Genomic DNA, 10,286 nt, shown 5'->3' with positions numbered 1-10,286 from the left:
AACGCCTGTCTATAGGCAGACACAACGCTTGTCTATGAGTAAAGTCAGCAACAACTAACTACCCGAATTGTATTCACTAGAGATAGGAATAATCTTACGTCAGCCAAGTTTATGCGTTTACCTTGTCTTTTGAGCACATCATTCATCATTTAGGCATACTTGGGAAAGTAGTCTAAAACCCAAATCTAAGACTCGAGAGAGCGGATTAGAACGCATAAGTAAGAATGGGGAACTTAGAGATAAGCTCCGTTTTCTATTACATAGCGTATGCACCCTACGGATAGGATATTGCATGCGTCCAGAAGTAGGATACGGTGGTATGTAGCTATCACGCTTATGCGGCGAGTGCACGTGAGCAGGTTATGAAGGTTTAGAAATAGGCTTCTCGACACTATCGCATATACATCGCATGCGTCCTAGAATTAGGCACAAGTGTGTAGCATGATCGCATAGTTTGCGTTGGCTGGGGTTACCCTTGCGGTCAAGCTCATTGTTGCAGTGAAGACATCCTCATATTTTATCTATTTTTCCATGCATTTACTACGCGTCAACAGTTGCCGTGTCTTCACCTCTCATTCATACTTCCTATGCTTTGCCTATTAGTTAGAAGTAGGAGTAGTTTGTAGCTTAAAACCTCCCCGTCATTCTTTTATTCATCCGTCGTAAACACATTACCGCATACTGATAACTTGTAGAAATACAAGTTATTTATGCCACCTTATCTAGATATTGCGGCCAAAAGTTAGTAATTATGTGCCAATTGTATGAAAATTAGCCTAGTATTACAATAATAAAAATGTTTGCGATTACACCCACTAACACCAAAAAGATGGAAGACAAGCCGAACTTTACTCTGTTTTGCAGGAGATCAAGTCACCGCTTGCGCTCAAGGCTCACAAGAGACTAATCAACGCATCTCTGTCACATTGTGCCCGTCAATCAACAATGAAGAGACAATTACCGCATCGCGGCGCAATGCGACAGTCGATCTGAGAGCTGTGTTTCAATCGCATGTGGTAATAAAAACAAACACCGCATACGAACCTACGATCGAAAGATGCAGCTGAGCAATGAAAGAGCGAAGGATTGAGACACATGTACAACTAATGGTTGTGCAGAATTGACGGTCTGATTGCATAATAGAAAGAATAATATCCCTCCATCTTCGAAATTACCATAGCCATGAGTGGGGACCACAAGGCCGGAGTCAAAGATCTGCACCTATAAATACCCCATTGATTTCAGAGAAAAGATATGCTACTTGATACGGGGTGAAGTGCTGCTAGATTGTAGAGAGAAGGCTGAGCTGAGTGCTTAAGAGAAGAAATCCGAGAAGAAGTCGAGATAAGTCCAAGAGGTGAATCTTAGATCCAACCTGCCAAACTCCCGATAGGAAGCTCTGTGCAAAGATCTCTGCTACCGGTAGAGCAAGTCTGAGAGGGAAGCTCTTCCTACCATCAAATCCATCCTATCCGGCAAGCAGATCTCCATTGAATCTGTGTCAAGACATTGGCACTTATTTGTATCTGTTCTATCTCTCTTTCATTGTGTAATTCATGTTTTCTTTATCTCTTCATTCACACACCATGTATCAAACACTTAGTAGAAATATTAAATGTTTCGATAAATTCCATTTACCATTCTCTATCTATTTTCGTTCACCCACCAATCACTTTCTCCATGATATCTTCTTAATACTCTGATGAGAAATTTGAATCACTAAGAACTTAATCTGTATTAAAGATATAAAATATGTTTAGCTAAAGCATGCTAGACGACATCTTCACCTGTGAGAGCAGAAGCGAAGATGCCATTCCTCCTGTCGAGAGAAGGTTGGAAGAATGCGTTAACTAAAGCGAGAAGTACTTCCAGAGATGGAAGCAACCTTGCATTCATTACGTTCATCCCTATTTCACCACAGAGATGTGGGAACATGGCCGATCACCGAGAGGTGTACGCCAAGGGAAAACGAAACCGTAGTTATGTCTTTAACGCAATTAATGAACTTGCGATGTTTATACTAGTTATCTTTTCTATTTCTGTTTCATACATAAAGACTTGCGATGAAGGTGTCATTCTGATCTGTCGAGAGAAGGTCAGAAGAATATGTTAACTAAAGCGAGTAGTACTTCCAGACATGAAAGCAACCTTGCATTCATTACGTTAGTCTCTATTTCACCACAGACATGTGGGAGCGCAACCGATCACTAAGAGGTGTACGTCAAGAGAAGAGTGGAACAGTATTTGTACCTTCAATCCAATTAAGAACTTGCGTTGTTTATATTATTTGTCTTTCTCTTTCTATTCTGTTCATAAGACTTGTCACCACATCCCATGTCTCAGCACAACTTTCACAGCCAGTCTTAATCCCAACATTTTGTACATGAAGTCTGTATCTTGTATCATCTAGCTTAGGTTTACTGTATTTTTATGTTTTCATCGCATCTTTTTTGCTTTCCTTTATTTTATTGCAATTTATATACTTGTACAAACATACTTTTAAAGATTGAAAACCTGGTCGCATGTCTCATGAACATACCACAATAACCTAAACCAGTCCCCATGTTCGTTGCGGTGGAATTACTCTTGGTTCCATCGTAAGGAAATTTGTGGCAACGCATGGCATACTACATGAACATCCATAATTAACGCATAATCAGAAGTAGTATCGCATCATTGTGAGCAATTTATATCATCATCCCAAATGCATTACAAGTTTATGGCACCGTTGCCGGGGATATGGTTAACGTAAAAAGTTTATGGCACCGTTGCCGGGATTGGTTAACGGTTTATTGTTGAATATTTTTGTGATATGTGTAGGACAGATCTCTTTGTACTGACTGTTCAATGCGAAGAGCAGTCTGACGGCCTACGAGTACTGGAGTGATCCAAAAATTCTAAGCGGACCCAAAGATTAGGTGTATTTTTCGCGCAGGAGCACATCAGAACCAAAATAAGCGCTGGACTTTCAAAACCTACGGTTGCGGAGAATGCAAGGTTTGAGAAGTGCACGCATTCCCCATACCTGATATGACTCCCAAAGGACTTATATTGCATCTCCTCCCATACATATTGTGGGATGAGGTAAGGAGGAGAACAATGTCCTTGACGACATTGTACAGGCAAGCAGGATTGATCGCTTGCGGGGATGCTATTGCGGTAACTTTGAAAAACTCTTTCAATTAGCATCCTTATATCTATGTTTAATCGCTTTCTTTACAGCTTTCTTTTACTGCTTTCTAGATTCTGTATTTGCTGCCTATTAGGATTAGCTTTTAATGCTTTTTGTATTTCCTTCCAATTTAATTTCGTATGTACTTCCATTCCTTTAATTTAGTAGCGTCGTTAATAAATTCTTGTGAATGAGTGGATGAACCATTAAACACCGCAAAGTTCTTTTCGACTTGTGTTTTAGATGAATTAAAAAAAATAAAAAAAGAAAAATAAATACTGGTATGAAACACGATGATAGGTGCATTGTGTGTTAACAAGAGACACCTTGCGTCCATTACACCTAAATGCATTGCGTTGAAGGGTGTGTTGCGCGCTTGTGTGCTCTTTGCCCATCCTTAGCTAAATGCACTATGTTGAGGTATCCTCTAGAAATGTGTCTAGTTAAGGGGCGTGTTGCAGGAGTACATGTGTGTTGCCCATCCTCAGCAAATATGTGTCTGCGTTTAATGGAAGCATGATGTGAATTTTTAAATCGTGCACCCTTCTGAATCAAATTTGAAAGAAAATTTCAATTCATTTATTCTTTTATCAGTTAATCAAATTCTTTGACTTAGACAGGCAACAAAAATTTTGTATTGCGTTCATTGGTAATTAATTGTATACTTTGTTAATATTTAATACAATGAGTACATATTCATTCCACTTTTTGCCTGTGCCTTTTTCTTTATCATCCTTTGTCAATACTTGCGATATTCTCAATCTTTTACTTTTTTGTTCTTCATTGCGTTGCTATGATGTATTACATGTTTATACTTAGAAACATTTCCCATACTTAGTAAATTCTAACTAACACTTAGTTAATTCTTAGTTTAGTAGTACTTTACCTTTTATCTTTCAAAGTTCTGCTCAAACCTTCTTTTTGAAATTTTCTTCTAAGCGTTTGTCTAGTCTCTCCAAACAATGCAATGAGGACCTTGCTCATCTTTAAATTTGGGGGTGGGGAAGGTCTGAGTAGATGAGATCAAGATTATGTTGTAGTTAAGAAAATGTGTCCATTTTTATTTAATATATATATATATATATATATTTATGCAAAACTCTAATGTCAGCGCAAGGGAAAACCTCAAAAATATTCCCAACCTAATAAGAGTTTAGTTATGAAAGGAGCCAGCTCGTAGTTGGATGTTCGTATGACACCTGTAGGAGCAAGCCAAAACGAAGGTGGGTTTCTAAGAACAACGCAGTATGAAAAAAAAGGGAAAAAAAATAAAACAATTAACAACAAGAAACCTAAGCTAATATGAATAACGCAAGTTTCTCGGAGTGATCCGAGGTCGAACACAGGGATGCCGTAGTTAATGCGTTACGTTCATGAAATATGCGACGGGGTATTTTTCAATTATAAAAAGTGTGTGTGTACAGGTATTTAAAATATGCGGTAAAGTAAAGTATGCGGTAAAGTAAAATATGCGGTAAAGTAAAGTTACGGTAATACAATAAAATGCGATAAAAGTAAACCTAAGCTAATATGATACAAGATACAGGATACCGATACATGATACTCAGATTGAGACTGACTGTGAAGATTATACAAAGGGTCGTGTTATGTGGTGGCAAGTCTTTATGTATGAAATAGAGATCGAAAGGGTAATTAATACAAACATCGCAAGTTCATTAATTGCGTTAAAGATATAACTATTGTTCCGCTTTCCCTTGGCATACACCTCTCGGTGATCGGCCGTGTTCCCACATCTCTGTGGTGAAACAAAGATGAATGTAATGAACGCAAGGTTGCATCATCTCTTGAAGTACTTCTCGCTTTAGTTAAAGCATTCTTCTAACCTTCTCTCGACAGGCAGAATGACATCTTCACTTCTGCTCTCACAGGTGAAGATGTCGTCTAGCATGCTTTAGTTAAACATATTCATTTCTTTCGCACAGATTAATTTACTTGTTTGATTCATTATAATTACCAAGGAATTAAGAAAACATCATGGAGAAATCGATTAATGGAGGAACGGAAATAGACAGAAAGATGGAGATGAAAATGATCATGACATTCAATACTAATATTTAGCGTCTGATACATGGTGTGAATGATAGAGATTAAGAAGATGAATACAATTGATAATAAGAGATAGAAACAAATACAAAAAAGTGCCAACATCTTGACACAGATCTGGACAGTGGATTTGCTTGCCGGCGAATGGAGTGAATGGAAGGAAAAGCGTCCCTCTCAGGCTTGTTCGTCTGGTAGGAGTGACCTTGGTACAGAGCTTCCACGGTGGGGATAGAAAGGATTTGCCTTGAGACTCACCTCTCGGCCTTGTCTCTTGAATCTTCCTGGATCTTCTCCGATCAGCACTCATACCAGTCTCTCTCTCAATATACAAATATCAAAATATGCCCGTACCAAGTATATTTTCTCATAGAATTTCAAAGGCTATTTATAGGCTCAGCTTTGACTCTCTGTAGTGTGGACTCCACTTTATTGTTATGGAAATTCTAGAAATGGTGAAGTGAATATTCCTTCTGTTACGCGATCAATCCCGTCAGAAATGCACAACGGTCAGTTGTACACGTGTCAGGATCCTCCACAATTGCGTTGCTCTTTTGCATCTTCGATCGTTTGCCCGCATGCGGTGTTGTTTTTTATTACCGCATGTGGTTAAAGTTGTGTTGATCACTTAGCTCTTGATAGATTGTCGCATGCACCGTCATTGCGTTGATCGTCTATTCATTTCTGAATTATTGGCGCAATGCGACGTAGATGCGTTGTTTAGATTATCTTGAGCCATGAACGCATGCGGTGACTCGATTTCTTGCAAAACAGATTTGAAATATTCTTTTCTACCATTGCGATGATGTCAGTGGGTGTATTGACGACAATTTATAATTCTTGTATTTCTTAGTTAATTTCCATAGAATTGACGCAACTTTCCTTTCTTTTGGCCGCAATATCTAAATAAAGTAGTATAAATAACTTGAATTTCTACAAGTTATCACATCCCCAAATTTAGATATATGCTTATCCTCAAGAATATCTTCTACTAAGGCAATAATGCTCAATTCCTATCCTAAATTTTTGTGTCGATTGGTTGCTCCAAATTCTCCACTTAGGCACATTACCTAACAACGCAATTTCTTTCTATCCTTGAAAATTCCTAACAAAGCCCTACTTTATTCTTCTATACAACAAATTTCTGCTAAAAAATGCTTTTCTAGTTTTAAAAAGAATGTTTACCTTTTCTTGTCAAAACAACTTGATGTGTCTGGATGCGGTGGTAAAACTTTGCGTCATTTATTAGATTGTTGATCATGGTTACACCCTTCGTTTTGGCTTGTTCCCACGGGTGTCATGGGAACATCCAACTACGGTTGTGTGCCAATCTCAACTTTAACTCATGAATTTCAGAGGAGTTGTCTCTTGTTTGTTTTATTTTTCTTTCTCGTTTTTCTCTTTTCATATTGCGTTGTTCTTTGAAACCCACCTTCGTTTTGGCTTTCCTTCACGGGTGTCATGCGAACATCCAACTACGAGCAGGCTCCTTTCACAACTTAACTCTTATCAGGTTGGGAATGTTTCTGAGGTTTCCCTTGTGCTGACATTGGAGTTTATATGATTTTTTTTTAATGAGCGCATTTTTCTTAATGACTACATACGCTTGATCTCATCTGTTCAGACCTTCCCCACCCCTAAATTTAGAGATGCGCAAGATCCTTTTGCTTTGTTTGGACAGAATAGACAAACACTTAGACAAAATTTCAAAAAGAAGGTTTGAGCAGAATTTTGAAGGATAAAAGGTAAAGCATTGCTAAGCTACGAATTAACTAAGTGTTAGTCAGAAAATACAAAGTGTGGGAAATATTCCTAAATCTATGCATATTATACATCATGACAGCGCAATGAATAACGCAAAACGAAAGATTAACAATGTCGCAAAGTTGACAAAGGATGATAAAGAAGAGGCACAGGCATATGGATAGAATTGTTACTTAGTTGTATTGAAAATTAACTAATTATACAAATAATTACAAATAACGCAATACAAAGTTGTTGCCTGTACAATGAATCAAAGAATTTAGATAAGCATAGAAAAATAATGAATTAAATAAAATTAACAGAATGGCCACAAAAAAATAAATGTAAAGATTATTGAGGAGCAGGAGGTTCTGGAGGAGGGTTCGGATGTGGTACTTGAGGAGCTTATACAAAAATCAAATGCTGCCTGAGATGTGGAGGAACCATGGGTCCATGAAGATATGCTGTCAGAAAATTAAAGAACTCATGGCTGTGCTCCGCTATCTGTCTTTGGTGCAGGTGAATCGTATAAGTGTTGCACTGAATATTGATCAACACCTGCCTTGTCATGGCAGCACTCCGTTGTAAATCATCGACTCGCTCCATTACCACATCAATTATTTGGCCAAAGAAGGTTTTTTGTTGAGAGAAGAGCTTTTGCTGTTGAGAGAAGAGTTGTTGCTATTGAGCAAGATGGGACTGCATATCTGCTAACTCAGTAGCTAAGGAAGCAATGGTAGGTTGTGCCTGCGATGCCTCGCCAGCGACGTTTTGGGGTTGGGCAGAAGTGCCTTCACCCAAATCATGTGGGTCATCAACATGCGACGGTGGAAAGGGAAGTTGTGGTGATGATGCTGAAGGTGATGATAGGGCTGGTGGATATGCGGTTGGAGAATCTGGGGGAAGGAGAAGATTGGTAAAGTGCTCAGGAAGGGAAGAAGAAGGTTATGTGGGAGGGCTTGGAGGGCGAATTATTAAGAGTAAAGGGTCCATGGGTTCTGGAACTTGCATTGTTTCTTCTTGGATTTTCCCCTTTCCCTTGTCGTCTCTACGCTGTTTCTTTAGCTTGGGCTCTTGCAGTGCATTCAAATCTATGTTAGGCCTTTTCAAAGGGAGTTCAGGGCAGTGTGGGGAATCTTTGAGGAGCAACCTCAAAATCTTGACGTTTATTAGGCCGTGAACTTCTGCCATTAGCTCTTCATCAATGCCCACACCCAATGATAGGCATAAACGTGAAACCATCCATGGGAAGAAGTACTGCCCTCTTATGTGCCCCACAAAACCCCGAATTTATCTTGCGATCAACTGGCCTACATCGATTGGAATGCCGCGCACAATGCAATATGTGGCCATAACTCGATCCCTCGAAATTTTTTTGTCATGGGAAGTTGGGATCAGCTGCCGTTTGACCAAATAAACCCAAAGCCACGCCTCAGGAAGCAGAGTCTTTGACGCCAGGGTCTTGAAGCCTTTTAAAGAAACCAACCACTTAATGCCCAATTGTGTTAATACTCGCAGCTTATCTTCCACCTGCTCTTCAGTCTGATCATCAGTGATTTTGTTGCCCGGTGCATCCAGGTTATCCTTCATCCAGTATAGTTCATTAATGTCCCTTGCGCTGAAAGACACCGTTTGCCCTTTTATGGTCACCATATCCTTGGTGCCATGTAGCCGTCCATGGTAAAAGTCGCACACTACCTTTGGAATAACAATGGCTGGGCACTGGCAAAATGTGTCCCATCTATGTTCTACGATCACGCTCGTAATCAAGTCTAGTAGTGGCGTTGGTGCAGGGAAAAAGCCCATCTCTACCAGTAAGTCATTGTTCTCCTTCTTTCTTGATGGACGCACCTTTGCCAACGCAGGCTTGCTACTCTCTGCGACTGCTTTGCCCTTTTCCTTAGTCAACGCAAGGCGGGATTTCTGCCTTTTTTTTCTTTCTCGCTCCTTGCATTATTCCTCTTTTTCCCGTTCAGCAAGTTCTTTTCCTTTCTTCTTTGTTAAGCGCTGCATGTTTGCTTGGCGCTTCTTCTCCTTTTCTTCTTTCTTCTTTTCCTCTTCTTTTTCCTTCTTTTTCTTTTCTTCTTCTGCCTCTTCTCTCTCTTTTGTTTCAAACTCTCTTTCAAACTGCTCGGAGGCCAGCAAAAGGCGCTGTTCCTCTTCGAGCCTTCTTATCTCCTCGATTCTCAAAATTTCATAATTGCGGCACACCTTCTCATCTTGTAGTCTCCTCTTTCAACTACCCTCTACGATGATGAGTTGTGCCCGCAACAATTTTTCCTTCTTTTCTTCCTCTTCTTTTCTTCTCCTCTCCCGCTCTTCTAATGCGTCAATCAAAATTGGAGGGTCCACGGTTGACCCTTGCGGTACATTCTCCTTGCGGCACCGCATCAAGGGTGTAACATCTCCTTCTTCTCCTTCGTCAGTCGCAACCATTTACGTTGTTTCAGGTTGCGCTGTTTCTCTCAGTTGCACTGATTCCCCCTTGTTCTCCCTTATAGAGGTGGATTGACCGTCCAACTCTGGGCTTGTAGCCTTCTTTTTCCTTTCTTCTTCCTTCTTCAGGCGCCTTTCTTCACGCCTGCTCTCTTTCCTTTCTTCCCTCTCTTTCCTCTTCCTTAGATTGGCCTTCTCATCCTCTTCATCCTCCTTCTCTTTGATTTTCTTCTCTGCTTTGCGATGATGGGATGGATCACCTTCTCCAACCTTATTTCCTTTGCTCTTCTTTTCCTTCTTATTCTCCTCAACTGTGAAACCCGGATTTCCATTATTCCTACTTAAGCAAGTGGTTAAGGAAATTAACTAAGTAAAAGTTAAATCCTATGTTGAAGTGAAGGAAAATTTCTTGGTGTTGAATAGATTTTCCTTGAATAGTTGAGTTAAACTTTAATTGATGAAAAATTGACTAAGTGTTGGACTAGGCATTGCCATGCATTGGCCATAAGATCTTGGAGAGGTTATTTGGGCCAAGGGAGAAGTTGAAGTGGGAGTGACGCATGCCTTGGAGGTTAGACCAACGCATTACGTTGGTTAGATGCATTGGATGCATTGGATGCATTGGATGATGGATGCGTTGGATGCATTGGTTGCGTTGGATGCGTTGGATGATGGATGCGTTAGATGCGTTGGTGAAGGAAGGAAAATGGAAGTGAGGTATTGGGATGGCACGAGGGCTGGAGGGTGGCATGCGTCGCGCAACCTCGGCCAAATGCCTAGCCATGCGTTGAGTAGCCTCGGCCAAACTGCCCAGGCATGCGTCGATGTACCTAGCTCATGCGTCAAGCACTGTCGAGCCTGCCGAGTGGCCATG

Source organism: Benincasa hispida, chromosome 4, assembly GCF_027475165.1.
Source record: "Benincasa hispida cultivar pf3 chromosome 4, pf3_genome.v1.1, whole genome shotgun sequence".
Taxonomy (NCBI): Eukaryota; Viridiplantae; Streptophyta; class Magnoliopsida; order Cucurbitales; family Cucurbitaceae; genus Benincasa; species Benincasa hispida.
The sequence above is the reverse complement of the archived record's forward strand: the minus strand, read 5'-3'. Positions refer to the sequence as shown.